The 25,405-nt window shown below is 40.7% G+C and overlaps 1 pseudogene; it reads left to right on the top strand.

Moving 5' to 3' along the window:
- Positions 1-14,859, top strand: part of LOC134370553 (GTP:AMP phosphotransferase AK3, mitochondrial-like) — an 84,451-nt pseudogene extending 69,592 nt beyond the window's left edge.
- Positions 14,860-25,405: the final 10,546 nt, after the last annotated feature.

The following is a 25,405-nucleotide window of genomic DNA, read 5'->3' on the forward strand; positions in this document are numbered from 1 at the left end:
ATGACATATTCACATACCTCCCTCTTATGTAGAGATAAAATCTGATCAAGATGTACATCAAGTGGACTTCAAGGAGAAAGTCTCTAAAGGATAGCCCTCAGCATGTGGGTGTGTGCATGTGTGTACAAAGGGGCAAGGGGAAGTCCATCGGCTCTACATGGGCTAATGAAACAACAGAGAATACAGGCGTGCGTCCTCCTGACTCACTGAGAGAGTTCTCATGTGGCCTCTCCAATGAATGGACACGCAAGCATCTAATGATCCCATAAAAACCATGCCTGTTAATTAACAACCTGCTGACAATGTCAGGTGACACTTCATAATAATATTACGCATTTCCAAGCTTGTTACATATTTAGAAATAAGACATACAGTTTCTACAGTTAAAACTTTAAACAGGTGTTCAATATTTTGTAACGAATAAAGTATGGATAAGTGCTTCTAAGAATTTTTTACATTTCTGGGTGTTTTTTACAGTAAGAAAACAATTTTGTGCAGTTTGAGTGTTTCTGTACTTAACCAAAAATGTTTAAGTTTTAGGAAGTATAAAAAGACAGATAAACTGTATATAAGAAATGTTAATGCAAAATTAAAGATCGAATTAAAAACTTCACAACATGAAGAAAAAAACACTGATGAAGAAGAATAGTTAAAATCTGAAGGGTAAATATAAAGCTAACAAAAACAGTCTCTGGATGTAAATAATCAATAAGCTGTAATCAAAAAGAGAATCTTAAGATCTAGATGGTAAAAATAAGAGTACTGCAAAGTAAGACTTTGTGGACAAGACAAATATAATCATATTTTATTTAGCAAATATTAAAATTTTCTAAAATAGTGAATATAACTCTGGGAAAACCTAATGCGGATGTACAAAATTCTTGGGGTGTCTGGGCACCTGTGCAAATGTGGGTGTTCCAGCAGCAACTGCTGGAGCTACCTCTGTGTCTTACCAGCTGAGTCACTGGCCGGTCAGGAACCTCAGGACAGAGGGGCTAGTCAGTACTCAATTTGCTGTGGCTGTGTTTAAACACTTTGTTCTTATAACAATAATAACAAAAAAAACAATAACAATAATAATAGCAACATTTAAAAAATAGTATTCACACCTAAGCTTCATTGACAGCTTACTGTCTACTAGGCTCTGTTCTCACCAGCTTGTGTGTAAGGAATATGGCACTGATGCTCACTAGAACTACAAGGTGGGGACTATTATTATCCCCATTTTACAGACAATGGATCTAAGAGAGTTACTAGTCTTGAGTTCAGCTTAGCCTTTACCACTTTTCAAACATCAGAGATTTGTGGGATAATATGATGAGTAAAACTGTACCAAAAGCCTGGGTGCTCAGTGACAGCTTTGTAGCTTGCTCATGAGGCACACTGGGCGATGAGGTGTTGCAATCTTCTGCTTCCATCTCCAGTGTTTCTAAAGGCAGCCTGTCAGCCACCTCATTGACCCGGACCCCTAAGCATAGAACTAGGGTCATACGGGCTTATGGCCAATAGTGGGCATTACCTTTAATCCAAGCTAGCTAGGGAATTGAGTTACAGTCATTGTTCAGTATCTGCTAAGGATTGGTTCCCAGGACTCCCACATTCCAAAACCTGTGGATACATTCCTCATATAAAATGGCATAGTATTTGCATATAACCTCCGCACATCCTTCCAAGTACTTTAAATCATCTCTAGATTACTTATAATACCTAATACAATATAAATGCTGTGTAAATAGTTGTAATACTGTATTTTTTGTATTATTTTTTACAGCTGCATTATTTTTTATTTTTTTATTTTTTTCAAATATTTTCAATCTGTGATTGGTTGAATCCATGAATGTGAAGCCATCAGATATAGAGAGTCAACTGTACCTCATTTACTGAACAATCTCATTAACCAGACAAAGTAGTCCATTGGTTAAAAACGAAGGGGGATAGTGTTTTAGAATCAAGCCTTGGTTCGAATCTTAAGTCTACCATTTATTAGATGATATTATGGGCAAGTAACTTAATCTCTTTAAGCTTCTATTTCCTCCTACACTGCAAAAGGCAAAAGGAATTAGGTTTCCCCTGCGGCATGAAGAATTTAAGTGAAAGATCAATAGACTCAGATTTCCTTTAGTCAGCATTTATAACACCTAGGAGGGTTTGCCAGAAAGGTTATAGAATTTGCTTTTCCATAAACCTTCAAAGCCGTGACAGCACTTCATCAGGCAGAGGGTTTTCAGTGAGGCTGTCCCCCTTGAGACTGCAATCCTGGTGGTCTGTAAAGGACTTACAGGTGGTCTCTTTGGTCTCTTAATATCAATGGCAGTCTTCTGCTTCTAACCTATTTACTCTACAAAAGGTAATTTTTACTTAATGTAATTACTGTCTTGTTTGCCTGTACCCATATACCAAACTTAATTAAAATACATTAGAAAATGAAGATATTTCCATTTGAAAATTATCAACCGCTTCTCTGTTTCAAGATAACAGAAAGCCCCCAATCAAGCTTAAGATGTATGTGAACTCCTTATCAGTGTGCCAAAATGTGTCAAAACCAGTCGATTACTTTCAAGTATTAATGAAATAAATAAGCAGAGAAACAAATGCAAAGTGAGGAATGGTTACATCAAACAGAGAATTCATAAATCATCTTTTTGTGTCTCAGCACTAAATTTGATTTAGTCTAGTCTATTTTTTTGTGTGTGATAGCCTGAAAGTGTATAGAGACACAAGTAAAACAAACACAGAGTACAGTAATGAGTTTAAGGCCCCTGTGATGAGAGAGTCGGCCTAAGTGAATGTGTTAGGCAGTGGTCAGTTCTACTTGGGGCCATTACTGGAGAAAATCAGCTCAAGTTTCTGCTTCAAGGAAGACTGGACCCAGGGAGGACTTTTTCAACCACAAGGAAATAGTAAAGACTCATTCCATCCATGCCACAAGCCCACCATACTACTTTCTGGTTGTTAAAACTGCCCATCATGCTGGAACAGTCCATAGTGGCCAGTGAGGAAACCTGGAAATCCATTCTATTATTCCACAAACATTGGTTGTGTCCTACATGTGCCAAGCTCTATGCTATGCTGTGAATACAATGGTTAATAAGGCTTGCTGTCAGGACACTTGCACTTTAGTAAAAAAAACACAGTTACAGAAGAAGTTACATTAGACTATTACGAGAATCACAGTAGGAGAAGTAGAGGAGGTCCTAACCTAGTCTAGGGGTCAGGGAGTTGCCAGAGAAACAAAGCTAGACACTAGTTAAAGGAAATAAAGGCAAATTTTATTCACTAACTAGTGTAGTAAGGGAATGAGACATCAGTATAGAACTGAGCTCAATTCTGAATTCCAGAAAAACGTCTGGGGATTTACAGCCAACAAGCAGAATGAAAGGGTCAGTGGATGAAAAATTACTAAGAGGGACATATAGGTAGGGGGATTCTTGCTGAACCCATCTAACAGGATTCTGATAAAGGCAGGCCAAAGACTTAGACATTGAGGGAATGAAGAACTTGATCAGATATAAAGCATGGTCAGATAACAAGAGTGGGGAGAATGTCACTAAACTGACTTAGCAGGATTCTTACTAAAAGGGGCCTCAGAAGGCCAAGACAGGGCCCAAGGACGAGGCCCAGTCAAAAAGAGGACGCAGGAAGAGCCTGTCTAAAGTTTGGTCAAGGAGAGAGTCTTCGTCCAAGTTCTTGCATAAAGAAGTATTTAAACTGAAGATTGAAAGCTGATTAAAGTTGGATGAGGGCATGTTAAAGCAGAAAGAAGAGTCAGTGTGAAGTTCTCAGAGGTGAGGTGAGGTGAGCATCGTATAGCTGGGAAAGTAAAAAAAGCTGATTATAACTGGCAAATGAAATTTGAGGCAAAGAGAAATAGGAAATGAGACTAGAGACATAAGTAAAGGAGATATTTGGAGGTGTTGTAAATCTGGTTAGAGGTTCAGATTTTTGTCCTGGGCCCATGGGAAAGTTCTAACTGGGAGAGCAATATGATTTGGTTTCTCTAGCCTGCAGAGAGGAAGATAGATTGAAAGGGGCAAGATTGGAGGCCAGGAACCCAACTGAGCACGTGCTACAGTAATTTGGGTGTGAGTTCATGTAACTTGGATTGTAGCATGGAGCTAGAGAGAAATGGAGGGATTAAGATATTTAGGAGAAAGGAAAAGCAGCACTTGGGGCGTGACTTTGTGTGAGCAGAGAGAAAGGTAAGAGTTGAGAACGACTCCTGGGTTTCTGATTTTGGCAACTGAGTGGATACTGAAATTAGTAACACTGATGGAAGAGCAACTTGTGGAGGAAGATGATGTATTAGTTTGGGACATATTGGGTTTAAGTTGTATGACATTCAAGTTTGGAGCTCAGGTGTTGAAATGCTATTATCCTCAGACCTACAGTGCCTTGCATTGTTGTCACTTGAAGGCTATTTAAGAATCTCCTGTCGCTCCTCACTGGGTCGTCAGGTACTTGTTCTGATGACTCACCTACACTAGAGAACAGAAGCCAGAAGACAGAGATGTTGGAGAAGAGATAGACAGGACAGAAAGGATGACATGTGGAGCAGCCAGTAGAAAGAGAATGTAGGAACCACCAGATCGGATGACTAATTTTTTCTTCCCTCTTATCTTTCTGCAAACTCCCCAGCTTTTAAGAACAAGGTCAGGAGGTGTCATTCACTTCCCACAATCAAACTTTGCAAGAATTCACAACTGTGTATAGGACTAAGAGTCTACAGGGAAGCTTTCCATAAATAACCCAATTTATAAAGTGATTTGGGGGCAATTTACAGGTAAGATTAAGATGCCTTCCCATATACATGCTTCAGCCTGGAGAGATCGAAGAGACAAAGTTGAATGAGAAAATCAAGTCACAAAATGAAATTTATAAACATGGAAATCCTTTTATGGATATACACACATATGTAAAAACATGGTTATTATTATCCGTAGGGAAAGAGTCAGAAGAATAGTATAATTGGGAAGAGCAAACAAGACTTCAACCATATTAATAAAGATTTTTTTTAAAACTTAAGGATTTGAAGCATATTTGGCAAAATGTTAACATTTGTTAGATCTGGGAGTTTGGTATATGTATTAGTTTTAAGTGACTCATTAAAAGGGCAGTATAAATTCTTTCTTACAAAAAATATTCCAAATAATATATGTAGATGCTCTCCGCTCAAGGAGGTGCAGATTTACACCCCCTCTTCTAAGGATGGGCTAGACTTAGTGACTCAGTCAAAGACCAGAGTAAGGAAAGGGAAAAATGGTATTCACAGTGGAGAAGTCTGGCAGACACCACCTTGACCAAGTGATAATGCTTAAATCACCAGGAATGGCATGTGGCTCTCATGCACCCCCTGACATGATGTGACAGGAAGGGCACTTCACCTCTGCAGTATGCTTTCCCGAAACCCATAACCCTGGGTAGTCACATGAAAAACAATGGACAAACCAGATCTGGGAGCATTCTAAGTACCTGAGCAGTGCTCCTTAAGACTGTCTAAGTCATAAAAACCAAGCGAAGATTGAGGAACTGTCACAGACCACAGGAGACTGGCAAGATTTGACAACCAAATACAACGTGGTACCCGGGATTGGAATCTGGAACAGGAAGAGAACATTAATGGGAAAGCTGGTGACATCCAAACAAAGTCTGGAGTTAACAGAAATGTACAAATGTTGGTTTCTTAACTGTGACAAACATACCCTGGTTTTAGAAGGTGTTAATAACAGGGGAAACAGAATGACAAGATATATGAACACTGTACTATTTTTGCAACTTTTCTGTAATCTAACCTTATTCCACTTAAAAAGGTTTTTTAAATTTTTTTAAGTGACCGTATGTCATCAAGAATCCTCCAACTCAAAATGAAACCAATAAATCATCTGTGCCTTTGAGGATTGCAGCATATTATGAAAGTACGTTGCTTCCTTGCTTCCCGGCCCTGCTAGAGAAGGAAGTGTACCATGGAAGTCAGTTTTTCAGAAAATTGAAACTAACCCTTCAATCACAAAGAATGTTGTTATTTTCAGCTATTTTTTGATGGCAAGCTTGTAGCAATGGATGACAAACTTCATTCTCCTCTGAACAGAGGACACAAGAGTAATTGAATCCTTCCTGGTTGACTCAGGGTCACCGGTGTGAACATCTGTTATTACATTACCTCATACAAAGCTCAGTCCTTCCTTTCATGTTCTTTACTGTAGCATGGAGTTGGAAATGCGGGAGCCATATCCCTACAGCTAAGAAACAGCTACAGGAAGGCTCCAAAAGATTAATGTGGATTAAGAATAAGACAGGTACTTATGCAACTTCGAGTGAGCCAACACTGCACAGAGAGTATCTTCCACCTTCTTAAACATGCAGTCTAGCGGAGGAGAGGAACTGGCAGCTATTTTCCCCATTTTTCTGTGTCACTGCATATCCTTTGGACAGTAATTGAAGACACCAATAACCCGACTCATCTCATTCCAGGCAAGGGAAGCAGGTGGAGATGAGGGTTAACTCACTGATATTTTCCTGAAGGATTTTAAATTGTGACCGTATCTAGCTTGACTTAAAAAGTATTTTCTTTAAGTATATCAGAGGGGATTTACTTGGCTCCTACTACATGAGTAAGTGTCAAAGCCAAAAAGGCAGTATGATGTGAAACTTGGCAATAGGCAGTCAGAGAAGTAAAGAGAGTTTGGGAGGAAGGGGGGATTAAAATTCTGCCCCCAGCAGAGGTATTTCTCACCAAGTCTTTTTCATGACCCTGTTCAGGAGCCACTTGCCAGCGTTGCTCCCTCCCTTGGAAGACCATGTCTCCTTGGAGCCCAACAAGTGCCCACCTTCAAAGCCCAGTCAAGAGATGGGCCCCTCTTCTGGAAAATGGTCTTTGCCCTGCTCTCTGTCCCAGCTTGTCATTCAGTTAGCCTACCAACCTTTATTTAATCCGACATGGAGATAGGATTTATAGTATCTTCCTAGTGCTTCTTTCCCTTGTATTACCTCTGCAACTCAAATGTAAACCCTCTGAGGACTACAGTCTCTATTTTCTGCCTCTATTTAATTATTCAAATCACCTTGTACCATGTCAGTCTCGATGAATATTTCTGGATTAGCTGATTGTGTGTGCAATAATATCACCAAGTAACCTGACTAGGAAGTAGGTGATAACTGTCAAATTATTAGTACAGACAGGATATATTAAGCGATTTTCAAGAAGCTTCCTATCAGATGTCCAGCCACTTTGTCACCTGTTTGCTGAAGACAGGACTCAAGCTTTCATCAGCATCATGAATATGAATAAGCTAGAGTGAGGCCAGAGGTTTGGACCTGAAATTAATTGTCAACTAACTAATTTTGAACAAAAGTCTGACTAAAGGAAAAATATTTTAATGTCCATACTTTTTCTCCATTCCTCTAAGAAAGTATGCAAAAATCTATACTCCACTTAGAGCAGGGTTTCTCAGCTTCAGTACTATTCACATTTTGGATCAGACAATCCTTTGTTGTGGAGGGCTAGCCTGTATTATAGGAGGTTTGGCAGCTATGGTTGCTAGAGTTAGCAAATTAAAATACAGGATTACCAGTTAAATTTGAATTTCAGATAAACAATGAATAATTGTTTTGATATAGTTATGTCCTGTGCAGTATTAGCAGTATCCCTGGACTCCATTTACTAAATGCCAGTAGCATGATACCCCCATCCCCTGCCAAGTTGTGACAACCATGAATGTCACCAGACATTGGCAGACATCCCCTCGGGGAACAAAATTGCCCCTGTTGAGAACCACTGAATCAGGGTAACTCATCCGAAACTTCTTTATCTTGGCTTCCCGAAGAATAACTTTCTCTGGTGAAGCATCAATGAAAGAGGTAGCCGTAGAAAGAACTCTTCCACACAACTTGCTTGAGCCATTTTGAACACATTTTTTATTCTGCTTTTTAATGCCTCTTGGGATCAATTCCCTTTAGGCTTTCATGCCATGTAAATTCTTGGCTCTCTTTCAGAATTAGCAGGCCCGTTTCAATTAGTTAACGTAAATTATGAAACCTGTCATATTTTCCTTAACTGCTAGAAAGCTTAGAGTAAATTTAATGCTCAGTTGCAGAAACCATCTAAGCTCACGTGGCTAGTATTTTTTTAAAAAGTACATAATGACTTTAACATGCCACTTATTCTTTAAGTCCTTTACAAATATTAAGTTTTTAATTCATTCTATCACTGTAACAACCTTACAGTTAAATACTGTTATTATCCTTCCTTTTAAAGATAAGGAAATAGGGTTTTTTGTTGTTGCTGCTGCTATTCCTATGAATCATTTCCTATTTTGTCATCATCCATATTTTATATGTAAGCCCGCCAGATTGTGTTTGGAAGTGGAATGGGTATAAGTTAACGTCTCACATGCCTACATCTCTTCAAGTCCTCTCAGCCTCACCCGTCTCTATTCCAAATGCCCCCTTGGCAACCAGCTCCGACTACCTCTTTCAGGTGCACCCTCCCAGAGCCCAGGCCACGTGCCTCTCACCTCCAATCCTGGGCTTCCCTGTTAACCCCAAGGTGTGGGATGCTTCAGATCCCAGAATTGCACAGCCCAGAATTGTAGGGAAGTTAACACCTCATGGTCAAAATGTTGCCACATGGGAGATGGAAACTGATAGAATCATTTGTTCTCTTCTCTTTACTCCAGAGATACAGCTTGTCAGAGGATAGGCCTCTAAGACACAGCAATCAGTAGTACTTAGTGGCGACCAGCTCTGCAACGCTTGCTCAAATTTCTCTCTTCTTGTCTGCCTCAGTCTCCTCTCAATTCTGCTCCTTGGGATAACCCTCCCTGACGAAGTAGTATTGTGGGCTGGTTGGTTTGCTCAGTTGTTAGAGCATGATGTTATAACACCAAAGTCAAGGGTCAAGGATTTGGATCCCCTTACCAGCCAGCCACCAAAAAAAGAAAACAAAAAACCCAAAAGTAGTAGGAACATAGTATTGTCAGGCTCTGTTTTCTAAGGAATCCAGACTAAGGATTATAAATACTTATAAATAAAATCACACTGAATGGAAGTTTATTTAGTTATTTCCATTAACTTCGGAATTTGCAGTATTCATTGTGGTCCAATCAAAACACAATTCTGGGGATTTGATTTTCTGTTTCCTGTGACACCTTGGATTGAGATCTGAAGCAACAAAGATCTCTGGCACATTAGCAGGGCTGCTCATGCTTTTTATGATGATTCACAGTCTAGATGATTTGTCAGTCACCTGTACTGAATTCGGGCTCCGGGTCCAAATTTGACGAGCACCTTATGTGGATAACCTGATCCCCCAGATTTATAAGCTATATTTAAGAACTAGCTGTCCTATAAACAGAGTGCTGCCTAGTTTCATCGAGTCCATTTATACTCTTACTTGAAATACATGTGGCTTCAGGAAATATGAGTGCCCATAGGGCATTCTCATTGAAAGTTCAGTTACTTATGAACCAGTGTTTTTAAATATCGAGGTTATACCCCAGTGGTGTGCACTGTTCAAAGAAAGTTTCCATTCACCTTTGTGCCAAAAGAGATAGAGAATCAGAGTAGTGCATCTGAGGAAACATCCCAAGGGCCAATGGAAAAGAAAAACTCAACATCATCTCAAGTGGAAAATTTGGAGCCTCATCAAGAAGAGTCATTTGGGAACAGAGTAGTTCATCCCTTGTTGGATTTTAACATTTTTATAAATTGGTCTTAAATAAAGAAGTTGAGATATAAACTCTGGTGGTTAAAGCAACCTTACCTACCTTGGTACTCTGACTGCCTGAGGATTGCACTACCTCTTAGAAGTTGGACTAATGTGTATGGATGCTATCTTTTGCCTTTTTAATAATTTTTTTAAAAAAATGAATTAGCTCTGCTGTGCATACTCTTTGGATGGGGAAATAGGAGCTTCTCCAGACTTTTAAATTTGTAATAAAGTCAATTTAAAAAAACCCCAAACACACAACTCTGGAATGTTATCTTTAGAAAGACCTTAAGGATATTGAGGCCGACCCGGCCATCTTTACAGCTGAGGATGTCAACATCCAGAGAGGGAAGGGTGTTCCTCAAGATCATGTGCTCCGTCAGTAGCATGTGAATATAGCACTAACATTCATTTAGTGTCTACAATGCCAGATTCCCAGGTACATTATTTCACTTCATGCTTAAAAATTGGGTAATTAATATTATCATCCCCATTTTATGCATTAGACACAGAGGCTCAGGAAAAGTGAAGTGAAATGTTCAAGGTTGCAACTTTAGCAAATGGGAGAATCAGGTTCACCCTAGACTCCAAACTTCACATGTCTAGTTCTTTCCCCAGCTGCCTCCCGTGGTCAGGAAGTGGGTCCCGGCTTCCTGAGGACCCAGTGAAGAAAAAACATGGGCTTTGGAGGAAGATAGGCTTGAATTCAAATCCTTCCTTCACCACTTAATAGCTTTGTTAGATCTCAAGTGGGTGACTTAATTTTTCTGAGCCTCAATTTTTTCATTCTAAAAATGGAAAAAATAACATTTACTCATAGTGTGGCTGTGAAGATGAGATGAAATAACACTGTATGTGGAAATCTCTCACCACAGCGTCAGTAAACACCAGGGCTTAATAAATGTTAGCCAGTATCAGTTCTCCGGAATCAAAGATGCCTACCAAAAACAATATCAGCTTCTACTTTGTAGGTATTAAGTGCTAGAGATGGTACTAAGCATTTTCTACTGAAGAAGGAATTTCTTCTAAACATCCTACCCTCATGGAGGGAGGGAAGAAGGGAATGTCTGCTACGTCCCAATTTCTTATCATCTCTAACAATAGGTCATAAACTTTAGCCTGTTGAGTACTCCCTTTATGAACTTTGCCATATCTGTGTGGCAGTTTTAAAACTTAAATTTATAGGTTACCATTTTTTCTTTCTTTATTTATTTTTTGTTTTGGCAGCTGGCCAGTATGGGGATCTGAACCCTTGACCTTGGTATTATAGTATCACCTGAGCTACTGGCCAGCCCTATAGTTTGGTTTTGTCCGAAGCAATAAGACTTTGAAATTACAGGTTTGATGTGCTGGTTATATTTGTTTCTTATTACATTCAAACATTGTACATTAACCATTAAAATATAAAAGTGTTATTATTTAAAATACTCCAGAAAAAATATGATATAGAACAAGATTGGCAAAATGTTGATCACTGTTGAAACTGGATGATGGTACATGGGGCTTATACCATTCTCTAATTGTATGTATCTTTTGAAATTTTCCATAATAAAAAAAGCTTAAAAACTAAAATAAAACACCCTATGAAACCTGGGAGTGGGGTTAGGGAATGTTATCTCTCAGAGACCTCAAATCATCTTGTCACAGTTTGGGAAACACTGGCCCATAATAGCCACTAGAAGGTCACCGTCATAGGACCGGCACTCAGGCTTCATTCTTCTTTATGGGCTGTGTCCCTGTACTTAGAACAACTAGTTATACAGATAAATTAAAGTTTGCAGAATCAATGAATGAATGATTATCAAGCCTTTTATCTTCCTTGTGGCTTTTAGCTCTGTCTGCTTGGATGTCCTAAACTGCTAATTCTCCCCTAGCAGGTGAAAAATAAGTTAACATGGAAAACTTCACCACAAAAGGATTAATTCTGCAGAAAACAGTCTAAACTGAGGAGCTCCTGCTGTTTTCCTTTTACTGTTATGCCATTTGACTTCCATTACCATGAAGAACATACCTAGACTTTTAACAAATTCTCACAATCACATTTGATTGTCATTGGACATTCTCTGTTAAATGAGGTTAAATGATATTACTTGGCTACGGGTATGTATTTTGTCAAAGAATCTCTTAGCAGACGCTATTAAGAATAAGCTTCATAGCCATTTGTCTCAAACGGCTTATGTGACATAGGTCTGGAAAAGGAGAATGAAGTGAGGTGGCTTCATGAGCCAGAAATGACTATTGTAATTGATGAGTCTCACATACACCAGCAGGCCAACAGTGTGTCTGCTTTACGCTGTTCCAGAGCACCCTCTCCTACTCACACCTGGAGCCAAGCAGCCCCTACCAACTTCACAGATAACTCTATCTGGAATATTCAGGGATCAGAGTCTGGTATCTAATTAGCTATCTCAATTAAAGGTTGAATATACCAGAAATCTAAATCTATTCCAGGAGGATAGAAAGGCTTTGGCAGGATAGCTTTTTGTGTATATAATTAGTTATCTTAAAAGACAGTAATAATGTGCTTCTTTATTATGCAAAGCAATTAGTATTATGCAAAATACTGTTTTAAATTATAATGTCGTTTTTTCCTTTGCTGAAGGATATGGGCCAAATTTCTATTAAATACTCATATACCTTTTGAATCTTCTTTATTCAGTGTATTTCTTTCAAATACAACAATAACAGAGATTATATGACTAATTTAAAGACTGTAAATAGCAGAAACAATAAAAAAAAAATCTGAGAAATTAGAGCAGCATTTCTACTCTGTCCCCACAAAATATAAATACAGAAATTAGGTTTCTACTCCCCAAATCTTTATTGTGGAAATAGCTTTTTCTCTTGCTTATAGAATGAAAACAACTCATTTCACTATTTTTATGGCTCTTTTTTAGAAATGGGGTGGCCCAAGGATAGAGAATGAAGTAGATGCATTGTTGGTGGCTCAGCAGCTTCTAAAAAACATCAGCACCGTATGATCCGTGATGTGTATTAAGCCATGCAACTGGATCACCCAAGGCAGAACTGAGAATCTATCTCATGGCTTGTGGAGAAAACTAAACCTACTGCATTTTTTCCAAGGAAGTGATTAGTAGGAAATTGTCAGCTTAAAAATTCTGCATGGAAATAAAATGTGAATGGTTCATAAATGAATGAAAAGATGCTCAGTCTCACTCATAATTGAAGAAATTAAAATTAAAATAGTGCTTTCTCACCTCTCTGTTAGTCTGTTGAAATAGCCTGCTAATAGGTCCCCCTATTTCCATTCTTGTAGACAGAGCAATCTTTTAAAAACAAAAATCTGGTCATGTCTTTCCACTACTCAAACCTTTCATTGGCTTCTCAGTTCACTTTATAGATACGTTTTAACATCAGTTACACTATGCTGTATATAATATTCTGCAACTTTTTGTGCTTGTGATGTCTTTGAAATCTTTTCATGTCAGTACATAGAGCTCTATCTCCTTTTTAGCTGCTGTATAATATTCCACTGTGTGGCTAAAGTCATTTAGCTATTCTATTAGTGAACATTTAGATTGTTAACAATTTTTGGCTGTCATAAATACGGCTGCAATGAACATCTTATATGTGCCACATTACTGTCATATGAGAGTGTTTAAGGAAGATACCAACAGGTAATTTTCTAAAAAATTAATAGCCACTGCCAAATTGCCTATTAAACTAGCTGTCCAGGCTACACCCCACCAGCAGAGTGTGACAGTACCTATTGACTCACGACTTTTCCAATACTTGCTTCTAGGTGCTTTTTACTGTTCCACTGATATATTTTTCTATTCCTGAAGGCTCATACTATTCTTAAACTCTGGGAAATTCTTGCCTATTCTGTAACTATTTCTTTAAATACTGTATCTCACCATCCTCTCCATTTTCTACTTGCAAATAGTGGAACTTTTGAATCTATACTTTGTCTCTTAATTTTCCCTTCATACTTACCATCTCTTCAGCCCTTTGTATGGCATCAGGGAGAATTCCTTGGCTCAATCTTTCAACTCACAAATTTGCTCTTCAGTAATGTCCCTTATAAAATACCAGTTCCAACTGGTATCCTTGTGGTGCTGCTGCAGCAGGCCGCAGAGCCTGGGCAGCACGCAGATCAGGTGAGCCCCAACTGTTGGCACGGCTCAGGAGCTTGAGCAGCAGCCATGCGGGCATCCAGGAGGCCACTGAGCACCATGATCAAGGGGCCCCCCTTGGTTCAGGCAAGTGCACCCTGTCATTGTGCATCATCAAACACTTCAAACTGAAGTGCCTCTCCAGTGGGGACCTGATCCAAGACAGCATTCTGAGGGACACAGAGACTGGTGTGCTGGCCAAGTCTCTCATTGAACAGAAGAAGCTCATTCCAGATGATATCATGACTCGGCTGACCCTCCATGAGCCAAAACATCTCACCCAGTTTAGCTGGCTGTTGTACAGTTTCCCCAAGACACTTCCACAGATGGAAGCCCTGGATAGAGTTTATCACATACACCTGGTGATGAACCCAAACTCACCCTCTGAGGTCATCAAGTAATGCCTCACTGCTCACTGGATTCATCCCATCCAGGAATACAACCTCAAATTCAACCCTCCCAGAGCAGTGGGTGTTGATGATCTGGTTGGAGACCCTCCTATCCAGAGAGAGGATGAAGACCAGAGATGGTTATCAAGAGTTTGAAGACATATGAAGCCCAAATGCAACCAGTCCTAGAATCTTACCAGAAAAAAAAGGAGTTGTTGGGCTGGGTCACAGACCCTTCAAACCTGTTGTGCAGGCTAAGACACAGACCCATCATATGCAGGTTGTGAGCTAGGTAGTTGGAAAAAGATCCTGGAAGCTGTTGGCAATGTTCACGTGCTTTATTTTGATGTGAGCTCAACCCCCTGTGGATCAGAGCCATTGTTTTTTACACTGGAGTCAGTAATCAAGGAACTCATGGGTGTGAGTCACATAGCCAAGGAACACCTGGATGTACATGCACAGTTAACGTATTTACATAAGACAGGCTGAGTCACGCTCAGCCAGAAACGAGGTGAGGGAGCCTGACCAGTCTGTCACCATTTCCTTCACAGGAGTGCTGGAAACATTCCCCAGAACAGAAACTGACAAGATCTGACCCTACACACATGCTTTCCTACAGTTCCACAAATAAACAGAAAGCATCGGTTATTTCATGAGGAAAAATGCATGTAATTATCAAGATGAGCCCAATCTCCTTTTTGGTTCATTTAGAAGCTCCTTGTTCTAAGACTCCAGCATGTATAAATTCTTTGAAAATTATGTTACTTTCTACTGATTTTGTTCTGGATATTAAGGATGTACCAAATGAGTAAGACACTAAGATTTATCTTTTGAAATTGTCTAGTGTGTTTCATTCAGTTATCCTCTATGTATGTGCAATTCAAAAACATCAGGAATGTCTAAACTTTAAAAACTTCTTTTCAAGTGAAATTAAAAGAACAATTGGTAGTAATGCAACTTTTGTTCAGTATAAGTAAGTGGTTGATAAGGTTGCCATATTTTTCTGGAAAAGTAAGAAAATTGCATTGTACTTATTTGGTGAAAGTATCTCATCGGAGGCTTTTGTGTAGACTGATGACAAAAAAAGATCTTTCTAGCCCATGGGACATGGTTTAGTGATATACCATATCTATAAAATTCCAGAGAAAAACAATCAGATTTACAGATCAGTTGCAGAATGCAAATTTATTCTTGCCTTTGAACAAAGAAACCTGTAAGCTGGCTATATAAGCTGTATTTGTTTTATTGTTAAACATTTTCAGTTTTCATACTCACAACTTTCAGTTTGCTATAAAAATATATCAGATAGCAGCATTTAAGACATGTTACTTTGACATGACTTTCTTTTGAAAATACATATGTACTGAGGGATATGATGTATGTTATAAATTGATATTATGATATAAGTTCTTGAATAAACACCAAAGTTGAATGGATTTTCTTCAGTGGAAAAATGTAATTGAAGCCTTATGTTTTTAGATGTTACTCAGGTTAAGAAATGTGTGCTTTAGGACCTACTTGCCAGTTCTCTTTTTGATCCAAATGTTCAATATGACTTGATGAGTAACAATTAAAGTATTAAAAAAAGAGATGCAACAGCATGAGTAAAAGAACTATGTAACTACATGGCACTACATAAAATAAGCGTACTTTGGGAGATAAGCACACTTCATCATTAAGAAATAGATCAGGCATGCCTAGGGGAAAATTCCCTTAAGAAAAATAGCATAAGGTTATAAGGTATACATTAGTCTCTGTTACAATAAAATTAAACTTCAGAAAAAATATCAGTTTCATCTACCTATTCAGTTTTTTATTATAAGGATCAAATTTTAATCTCAATGGCCTTTCGTTGATTTGTAACTGTTAAATCCTCCCACGTCTACAAGAAAAATTTATTTATGCTGATTCTTAATTCCTGCTTTGCTTGCTCTATTATTTATCTCACTCAGGTGTTAGTTCCTCTATTTGCTGTTTGTCATGTTTCATAGGGCAGGTCTTCCTTGAACATGTGGTATTCTTCACTGTCATCTTCTTCATGGTTGAGATCCTCCATTAGACTGCATCCCCTGTCAGTAGGTGTCATCTACTTGGGGAAATTGCTGCTCTATATTGTCCTATGGCCTGTTTTCAGGAAAAGTAGAAGAAGGACAAGTGACTGGGTGAGATTTCTCTGTGGTGTACAGGTTCGGTACCTTCTGGCAATGGCTTGCCTCATGACACACGGCCATGCCTATCTAATTTGGGCTCCCTGGCAAAAACTCTTACCTGGAGCCTGACACTTTGTCACTGCTGTTTGTTTCAAGGGTAGACAGGAGGGCATCAGTGGAAGATGAACTACCTGACCTCACCTGCAGCAGTGCCCCAAGGACCTACATGGTGTCTGTCCTTGACACCCTTCTTCTCCTGGTGTCTTCCTCTTTTGGGGATGGAGCAGTTTTGGTGTTCCCTCACCTTTTTAAGTAATACTTTTCTGTGCACACTGTAGGTTGGACTTTCTGTCTTTGGATCAATCCAGTGTACACTCCATTCTTTAGGATTTATCCTGGTTTCTGGTTCACTGAAAGTTTTACTTCTTATTCAGGATCATCAGTCAAGGCCTTTGCTGCAGGAGTGAAGAAGCTCCAGGATCTACTCAGTCCACCATTCTGAAATGAAACCAGATGTCCTCGTGCACCTCAAAATACAAAGACATCAACCTCCTAGAGCTGCAGCTTTCAATTCTGGCCGCACATTGGAATCATCTGGGGAGCTAAGACTGAATACTGATACCCCAGACATTTTGATTTAGTTGATAAGGGGTGGGGGCATCGCTATGTTAGGTCTACTTTAAAAGCTCCCCAGCTTTTTAAAACCACTCTTCTGAAATACCAGAACTGATGCCTCTGAGAGGGCCAGCCTTCAAAACAGTCTTCAGCAGAGGCTCAAAACTACCTGCCAGGCTCAGCAGCTGGAACATTCATCGTAAAAGGCTGCTCTGCCTCCTTGTCTCATTTTCCCTCTTACACATGGTTATCTAAACAATGGACAGTTCATCATTATTTTATCATAAGTTATCACCCATGGATAATTAACATTTTTCATTATATCTGTGTTGCTCATCAAATGCCACATCAAATGCCACTCTAGTTGCAAATTTTGGGAAGGTTGCTTCAATAATAGCTTTTCCTGTGTGGCCAGACCTTGATCTCATTATTCAAGTTCCCTGATATCTCTATTCTATTTAAACTGAGCTAATGAGCTCATTTTCAAGTGTGCAGGTTGTGAAAGCAACTTGCACTGAAATCACAATTTGTTTTATATTTTCTAGTCTTCCGTGGCTTTTGTTTAGTGCTAATTAAAAATTAGAAAAAGGCCAATTATATGGGTTATGAAAATGAAGTGACCCCAAATACAATGCCTTTTTCTGAAAAAAAAAGTTAAAATTTGTATTAGTCACTTACATTAACTTATGTAAACTGAAATGGGAAAATGTTTATGCGCAATTTTCTTATGTCCTTATTCTCCAATTAGGCATATGTTCTAGGTTCAGACCCATGGTCTTATGAGGTCCTTGCCCACTTTTGGTGATTGATCATGTAGACAACCTTACAGTAGTGCCTTCTTCAGCAAGGGGTTGGAAAACACCAGGTAAGCAGAATGAATATTGAGTTAGAACAGAGTGCAGGTGGGAGTGGGTATTAGGAAGGAGAAAAGAAGATTGGGGCAGTGTGTAAAAGAACTTTGAATATCATGATGCGGTGGTACCACATCCCTTCAGTAAGCTGAAAAAATTTTCATAATATCAGGAGGTTGGAAAAAATATTTGAAACTGGTAATGGTGATGGTGAATTCCAAAAGGGCTAAGATTATCTATAAGCAATCAGAATGCATGTTTAATGAAGAACATGTCAGGCCACATGGATAAAGAACCTGGCTACAAACTATAAAACTTTGGGAATTTGTCAGATTTCCAACATCTTAGTCAGTTCAGGCTGCTATAGCAACATACCATAGACTGTATTGGGCTGGGTCACCAGACCCATCATGTGCCCAGCTGGGTCACCAGATCCCTCACGTGCCCAGCTGGGTCACCAGACTCCTCACATACAGGTCATGAGCTAGGTAATTGGGAAAAGATCCTGGGAGCTGCCAGCAAGGTTGACATGCTTCATTCTGACATGAGCTCAGCCCTCAGTTTCCTTAGCAGCAGCAAAAACTTACAGCAGATCCAGCAGATCCGGCAGCAGTGGTGGCCTGATGGCCTCCCAGGAGCATCCCAGGGGCCCTGGCAACAACAGCTTGCAGCAACAGCCTCCAGTAGCAGTAGGAGCAGCCCCCTAGTGACACCCCCTCTCTCTGGGGCATCCTGGGGGCAGAGGGGGCCCTGTAGATCAGAGCCATTTGTCCTGTATACTCAAGTCCAATAACCCAGGACACCTGGGGGCAAGTCAAACAACTTAGGAACACGTGGGTGCCCACACACATCTACATCAGACAATGGCCAAGGAACACCTGGACACACGTACACAGTTTACGTTTACATTAAACAAGCTAGGTCATGCTCAGCAAGATTCCAAACACTTGAGGGAACCTAACCATTTTCCTATATTTTCCTTACATACTGGGTGGCTTGTAAACTACAGAAATTTATTTCTTACAGTCCTGGAGGATGGAAGTCCAAGATCAGGGTGCTAGCATGGTCAGGTGCTGGGAAGGTGCTCTCTTCTGGGTTGCAAACTGCCAACTTATCATTGTATCCTCACATGGCAGAAAGAGAGCTGTGTAGCTCTCTGGCCTCTTCCTACAGGAGCACTAATCCCATTCCTGAGGGCTCTACCCTTATGATATAATCACCTCCCAAAGGCCCACCTCCAAACACCATCACATCAGGGATTAGATTTCAACATATGAATTTGGGGGGACACAAACATCCAGTACAAAACACCCACTACACCGGGGTTGCATGGGGGGTAAACACTCACTGAACGATGATTCTATGAGTAAGGGAAGAAGCAGCCGTGGAGTGGAGGAAACACTGACTGGAAAGCCTTTCTGAAAGGGGAAGGTAAATTGGTTATTTGGCAGGACATGGGATTTGAGGGCGGAATAAATTAGAAGAAAATCTTTAGAACTGGCAAGAGAATTCATGGAATTGTAATAGGAGAAGAAGGAACAGACACACACTCAGAGAGAAGAAGCTCTCGTTCTGCCTTCTCAATGTTTTCATTTCTTTATGACAAAAATGAAAAAATAACTTCTACTGTTTCTGGAGCACTGGGACGTTGATAAGAACTATTAAGTTAATAAAGGGGACCAGGTAAGTTACTTTGAAGCAAATGAAGTCTTAATGGGGTCTTCTTCTAATAGAACAGGATCCGCTAATGGCCATTTCACAGGGTTGTAACAGGTGGAAACATTGCATGTGATGTCCCCAAATGTGATCATTTCAGAAATCAGTTGAGACCCGTGAAAACCTTCAGTAAATTTAACAATCCTAGAATCTTTCTTTTCCTAGTCACCATGAAATTGCTCTCAAAAGTTAACAAATTTAAGCAATATAGCAACTGGATGACATTTCCGTATGTATGAGGAGCCTAGGCTCAGAGTTAGCCTTTACAAATGATGAGGTAAGATTCAGGCTATAACAACTGTGGTCTCACAGCAAAGTTTTCAACTACATTGTAATTTGTTAGTAGGTCTTTTGTTACTTAAAATATCCTCACCAAATGCAGTAGGCAAGGACCCTCAGGAGCTGAAATGACACCAGGAAGCTGTGGTGACTGCTCGTCCCAAAGAGATGGCCAAAGTGCCACCCAATGCTGCTTCTGCATTTGTAGGCAAATGTCAAGTTCTCAAAAGAAATAAAACAAATTAAAACAACAACAACAACAACAAAGCAGCCACATGTAAGAACAACTCGAGTCTTTCAGGGATACTGTCATTCCATCTGAATAACTTTATGCTTCTGGCTCTTGTGGATATGCTGTTTTGCCTCAAGCAGAGCTTACCTTAAACTGTTATTTGCACTTTCAAGGAATTAATAAAGCCCTCCTATTGCCCACAGGTCCTTCCTTTTCCAATGACAGTCACTAACAGGGGGTCACAGTCTTCCGTTTTACAGTTAACAACAAGGCATAGAATCATTTCAGAAGACTTAACACAGCGACTAGTACTCACTCTAGGAGAACAGTGAGGCATATTAAAGGGCAGGGAGAGTAGTGGTTGCCTACAGAACCTTCTGCCATGTCTGCCTAGGGCAAGCATAGGTGGTCATTGAGTACTTTTGTTAGTCTAGCAAATCTTTCCACCCCCACCCCCACCCGCAGAGTGACCTCTCAAAGTTTTCTCTGACACAATAGGCACTGCCATATGTAATGCTTGGAAATTGCTTAGTTTTGTTGTACCAGTATTTTGTAATCTTTCTAAACAACTACTTCTCCTCCCGGGGCTGCTGCTTCTGCTGCTGCTTCCAGGAACATGTCCACTCCTGTGGTCTGACGCATCACAGCTGCGGAGTGCTTGGAGCTCATCACTGCATGGCTCTGACATCAGAACATGTTCATCACGTGCATTTTTTCTGGAAGTCACTGATTACCTATTCAATTATCATAATAATCCTCCAGCTGAGAATTACAGGCCACAGGTAGAACTTAGCTGTTCATTGGTCCTACAATCAGCACAAGCTATTGCGTAAACACTCATGTGAACATCATGAGAACACGTTTACACAAGTGGGGGGAGGAGGGTGTCTCATCTCTGAACATATGTTCTAAGAGTGTAAAAATTCCAAACATGCTTCACTCAGTCTTGAGCTGCAATAGCGAGCATGTGCATTCTTACATAACCACCTGCTTGGTACAGTTTATCAGAGCCACAAGTATGTGACTGCATACTTACTGTTCAGACAGCTGGCAAAATCCACTCCTATCTCCCCAAAGACCCAGCATGCAGCTGCACCTGAGGATGTCCACCGTGGAACTGCACCAGTCAACTGAACATGCTTGCAAGCTCAGCCCAACCCTTACAGCAGTTCTCCGGAGCCTCACTGGGGCTTTGGACCAGAGTCTCACTCTCCCTAGAATAAACTCAATGAATTGCTGTTGTATTTGGGCTGTCCTTCCCACACCACCTATTTTAGACAGTACATGACTCTGACTCACAGAGAAGAGCAAAGAACTGCATGATGGCTGAAAACATGCCGCACACCTACTCCTGTGGGCAAGAGCCTGAAAACACTCAGGTGTCTGAGTATCTAAGCTAAGAATCTTTTCTTCTGCTGGCATCTATGAACAGACACATGAGTGAGGTCACCATGATTCAGCAAAAAGCAAGCAAACATTTCAAAATATCCTCCAAACTTACAAGTTGACGATTTGAGCAAGAATGTGAGGGGGGAAAAAATGGTAAAGTCACTTATTGCTGATGTCTTCTGTGATATATAGTTAGCCATGTCCAGAAGCTGTGGGTGGAAAGGAGCCTGAAAGAATCCACATCAGCAGGGGTTCTGAGGCCACCAAAGAGGCCTCATTAAGGGACCATGGCTCCAGGTGATTTCAGGGAACACAGTCATGACATTCTCAGAGATTGTTTCAGCGAGAATCCCTTTGGCAGCAAAGTAGGAAACCCACTCAAATTAGCTCCAATAAATTGAGTATTGTGTTGGGATAGCAGAGAGCAGTGAGAATGCTTATACTAGGTATAAGAAAAGTCTTTTGGAAGTTTTGGAATTGCTAAAGAATGAGACCTCAGGAGAGGCAGGAAGTGGGACCCCTCAGAAGCCTTCCACAGCTGGACTTGACCTCCTTCACTTCAGGCAGGGTTCACTGACCCCAGTGCCTGTGGGGCTCACATGCATGAAACAGTGGAGTCTAAGATGGAAACTCAGGTGTGCCACTCGGACTCAGGGCCTGGGAGCAAAAGGGAGTGGCAGGGAATCTGGCCACTTTCATAAAACAGAATTCGCCATTTGTCTTTGCTGTAGACTGGATGCCCCCCAACCTTACGGAAGCTTAATCCTCACTGTAACTGTTGAGGGTGAGAAATCCTATTACAGTAATTGAAAGGTGGAGCCTTGAGAAGGTGATTAGATTGTAGGACCATGACGTAGTGAATGGATTAAAAATGGTGGTCAGGGGCATGGTTCTGAGGGCTTTAAGAGGACAGTACATCAGGAAATGTCTCTCTCTGCTTCCACCATCTTGCAATGCGAGACTCCTGGGTCACTGCTGCCACCAGCAGATGGACTTTGCACTTCCTAGCCTCAGAAACTGTGAGCAATGAATTTCGATTTCTTTACAAATCCCCCAGTTTCAAGTATTTTGTTATAAGCAACAGAAACAGACTAATACAATCTTGTCTCCTGTGAGTTTGCTGAAAGTTGTTCAATTATTCTGAGCAGCAGGTGAGTCTGGAGCTGGCCCACTAGGGAACAGGTGTGCTCATGTGATCTTTGAATGCATGTTCTAAATGTCTGAGAATTCCCCAAAGCACCAAAAGTTTGGCTTCCATGTTGTCAGCATGTTCATTTTTAGATAGCCACAAGGCCATGCAGTTGGCTAGGAAAGCACTGCCCCCCACCCCCACCCCAGGTCAAATGTGAAATACCCCAGTTTTTAAGTGTTGACAACCATTTCAAATTTCAAACCCTGCAGCCAAACAAACATGCCATGTGTCCTGTGGACAGCTGGTTCGTAGCTACTGGAGCCTCAGCTTACACCCCACGCATCTGTCTTCTTATGGTTCTCAACCCGGGTGGCGAGTTCTACTATGTCTTTGAGTAGAGTCCTCAAGAGTAATTCAATCAGTTTCTGGCTTGGCTAGGAGCCATCCACGGTTCAATCACATGGTGGGTAGAGCGCCCTTTCTAGAAGTTGTAGGTGAGGCAGTAGGTGTGGCAGATAAACTGACCGAGTCCACCAGCATTGTTGGACATTTGCAGATTTTGTTTCCTCTTTGGATCATGTTTGTGAATGAGAAGGAAGCAGAGGATATGTCTTATTTGCACTCTCTAAACCTTTCTAAGTAAAAGGAATTGGCAATGATCAGATGCCCCATGAAGCTTTCTCAGCTTGCACAGAGGTGGCATCTAAGTCCGATGGGGACTGTGGCTACATCTTCTTCACTAATGATTTCTCAGTTTTTGAGAATGTAGGGGAAAATGGGCCATCACCTGAGCTTTTCCTGTTGCCAAAATTGACTCTTTTCTTTCTTTTCTTCACATTTCCAAATTCTACCACTCCTCCTTACTGGTTTATTTGGAAATAGGTCTATGCCTGATGGTCTTTCCTACAGTAAGAGTTCCAGAATATTTTCCCCCCAGTAAGAAAATGAATTGGCGATTGTCAGTTTCTGCAGTGAGTTAATTGTCTTCTCAAAGTTCTCCTTTGCAGAAGTGGTGAGAGGCCTGGCAATGCTGCAGTTCTCTGCCTGCTTGGTCTGCTCACGTAATTTGCGTTCTGATTTGATTTCCCACTGCATTCTCAGTCTCTATGGACGCCATTCTTAATCTGTGCAGTGTGAAAGACAGTGTCGTTCAGGCTCACAAAGATTTCTTTCAAACATCCTACTTCTGGAAGACGGCACCAATGTTCTTTGCTGCTCTTTCTCCCCACACACAGCAGGGTACAGAGGAGCCCACCTGATTTGGGACCAGAACACCTGAGTGTGGGTCTAGCTCTCCCTTTACTGGCTGCTCTGAAAGCCTCAGTTTATTCATCTGTAAAAACAGAGGCAATAATGAAATAATAAAAAATAAATTAGGCTGGCTCCTTTAGGTTTGGGGGAGGAATTTTAAAGCTCTTAGGAAAGCTTCTCAATGATTTTACTTCTCTTGGGATAATCCTAGATCACGAATTCATCCAGGCCTGCAGAACACCCCTAAGAGCATATTTACGTGTTTCAGTCCCCATCTGTTTTCAGCATAAATAATTGGGATAACCCCAAGAAACTCAAAGACTCAGAAGTATGCCCCAAAGCCTCGGGTTGTGGTCTTGGGGCCTCTAATCTCTAACATCTCAAAGAAGGATTATATACTGTGTGGTATATTGGTCATCCCCCTTCTCCCTTTCATTTACTACTGGAAATAAATTGAAACTCAGAAGTCTCCCCTGGTGTGGTGAATGTTTCATGTCTGCCAGCCATTTCCCTGCCCCTGAGGATAACGTACTCATTTTCCTTTCAACCTATCCTCTCCTCCCCCACTTGTCTGAAGTGACCCTGTCTCCAGGCCTGGCTACCTGGTCTGGGCCTATAAAATAAGAGGGGCAGTGATTGATTTAGAGATGAACACGTATCCCAAGCTATGTTGTTGAAAAATCAGCCTTGAGATTGTTAGAACTGTAGGGAAAGAGGTGTCTTACCCTGGTGTTGACAAGCTGGTAGATGGAGCCCTTGGTGACCATCTTTACCACCTTGTAGGGAATACCTGCCTATGAATTAAACTAACACAGAGGAAGGCAGGACTAAGAGAGAAAGAGGCAGTGGCAGCATTCTGTATGCACTGCTTAAAGCCCTGGATGAAACTGTGTCTAAAAGCACCTATTGAACTTTCCAGTTACATGGATCAGTAAATCCTGATTTTTCTTTAAGCCAGCTTGAGTTGAGCACATATTTCATAACCAAAATGGTTGGGACTAACACATTTGGTCTAGAAACAAATACCTGGGTTCCATATTTTCCACATATTGCTCCCTTCATCTCTTAGACTTCATCAACTCACATTAATCTACTACATAAGAATCTGTCCCTCAAGCAATCCTGGAACTAGCTACTCCTTAGACCTGAGTTTTCCTGATCATGCCACAGTAATCTTTTCTGGACCATGTGGTTGCCAAGGTTCAGATTTTATCACTAAAGTATGCAGCTAGCAACTAAGGTTACTTCCCATAGAAATAACTGTCCTAAAATTAAAGCACCATGTGAGCTTCTCTTGTGAGCTTCACAAGGCCTTGAGATCCTTTGGAACCAAATGTCACCTCTTCTGCCATCTGCCTAATGGCATGGGCTGTTGTGCTGCTCTCTTCCCGCTGTGTTTCCATCCCGCTCTCTTAAGCAGAGCTCTCAAGCTGCAGGAAAGAGTCTAAATAAACCCTTGCCTTCACAGAAGGCCTGGGTAAATAAACTCCTGAACATATGCCAACTCCTGTCAGAGCACATGTCCTCCTTCATCTGCAAAAAACAACCTGGCTAAAACCACT

This window comes from Cynocephalus volans, chromosome 2 (assembly GCF_027409185.1).
Source record: "Cynocephalus volans isolate mCynVol1 chromosome 2, mCynVol1.pri, whole genome shotgun sequence".
NCBI classification, from domain to species: Eukaryota; Metazoa; Chordata; class Mammalia; order Dermoptera; family Cynocephalidae; genus Cynocephalus; species Cynocephalus volans.